This window comes from Bos indicus x Bos taurus, chromosome 6 (genome assembly GCF_003369695.1).
Source record: "Bos indicus x Bos taurus breed Angus x Brahman F1 hybrid chromosome 6, Bos_hybrid_MaternalHap_v2.0, whole genome shotgun sequence".
NCBI lineage: Eukaryota > Metazoa > Chordata > Mammalia > Artiodactyla > Bovidae > Bos > Bos indicus x Bos taurus.
The window spans coordinates 26,531,319-26,533,141 of record NC_040081.1 but is presented as its reverse complement, the minus strand read 5'-3'; the positions used below and the strand labels follow the sequence as shown (position 1 = coordinate 26,533,141).

At 31.2% G+C, this 1,823-nt stretch overlaps 1 non-coding gene across 1 annotated transcript; it reads left to right on the top strand.

Annotated features, from left to right (window-relative positions):
- The first annotated feature begins 1,251 nt into the window (after positions 1-1,251).
- Positions 1,252-1,354, top strand: LOC113894847. The gene has a single exon (XR_003511685.1). It is a non-coding gene; the product is annotated as a U6 spliceosomal RNA (small nuclear RNA).
- Positions 1,355-1,823: the final 469 nt, after the last annotated feature.

The window sequence follows — 1,823 nt, the reverse complement described above, 5'->3', positions numbered from 1 at the left end:
TTATCTGGGCAGGTGCTGCTGTGAGCATTGTGTGCATGTATCTGTTCAAATGAATATTTTCATTTTCTTCTGGTGTATGTCCAGGAGTGAAATTATTGATCATATGGTGGTTCTAGTTTGGGTTGTTTTTTTTGTTTTTGTTTTTTTTTTTGAGGAACCTCCAGTGTACCCTTAATTTGCAACATAAAATAAACATAACATCTCCTTTCAGGGAAAAGTTTCAATAAATTTGCTTTCAGCACACACATAAAGTATTAGTTTTCTGAACTTGTGATTCTTTGGCTAGGTTGCTTTCTGGGAATCCAACCACATTGCTTAGACGTTTTACTTTGTGACTCATGGGTCTCTTACATCATTTTCTTATTTTGCTTCTTAATACATCTTTTAGTCTGTATGTATTCTGATCCAACATGAATCTCATTGTTACTCACTTATTGAGTCTAATCTGCTTTAATCTATTTGTTGAATTCTTTATTCATTGTTGAATCCTCTCTATTTCTGTGCATTTCTTTTTTAGATTTAATTTTATCATATATTTTCTTGAATATATTATTCATAGCTATTTCAGTATCTGGAAATTTTAACATCCAGATAACCCGTGGGTCTTTTTAAAATATCTAGTTTTTCTCTTGGCTATGATTTTTTATTGAATAGAATTTTTACTGAATGCTGAAATAACTTGTCCCCAACCTTTTAATCTGTAATATATTCTTTCTGGGTAAGACTTTGAAGTTCCATTTCAATAATTAAATCACAATGTCCCAGTATTATACCAAAAAAAAAAAAACTTAAACTTACAGTTGCCAAAGAGGAAAAAGGGAAAGGGAGGGATAAATTAAGGGTATGAACAGATTCACACTACTGTATATAAAATAATCAACAAAGATTTACTGTATTACACAGAGAACAATCTTCAATATTTTGTAGTAACAAATGGAAAGTAATCTGAAATATATATATATGTATATATATGAATCATTTTGCTTTACACCTGAAACTAACACAATATTGTAAATGAATTGTGTGTGCGTGTGCATACTCAGTTGTGTCCAATTCTTTGTGACCCCATGGACTGAAGCCCACCAGACTTCTCTGTCCATGGAATTTTCCAGGCAAGAATACTGGAGTTAGTTGCCATATCCTTCTCCAGAAGATCTTCCCAAAGCAGGGATCAAACCCTTGTCTCTTATGTCTCCTGCTTTGGCACCACCTGAGAAACCTATACTTCAATAAAAAAAATTAATGAAGCACTTGCTTCAGCAGCACATATACTAAAATTGGAACAATACAGAGTAGATTAGCATGGCTTCTGCACAAGGATGACACACAAATTTGTGAAACATTCAATATTTTTTTAATTAATGAAAATAAATTTAATTACTACTGACTATAAAAAAACTTACTACTTTTGTATTTTTAAAAAATCAAGCAATCATAAGATTGGAGAGTACAATTATGGATAATTGAAGCATGCTAAGATTGTTCTGTGTTTGAAAAATAAAAGCACCAAATAGGTGAAAATACGTAAGAAATATTTATAGTTAAATGTAATGCTGAAAAAGTAAGGATTATAACTAATCGACAAAATACATAATCAATAATACATTACTCAGCAGACAAAAAGTGCAGAATAGAAAATTTTGGACCCAAAAAAGGCAGAAAAAAAAATCAACAGAAAAAGAAAGGTAAGCATAAGATATAAGATGGTTAAAATCATTGCAGATATCCCAGAAAGAGTAGTCAGTGAGATTATTAAGTTGGATTAAAGCAACAAATCTTGCTCCATGTAGCTAACAATACACTACATTAAAAGACCACACACA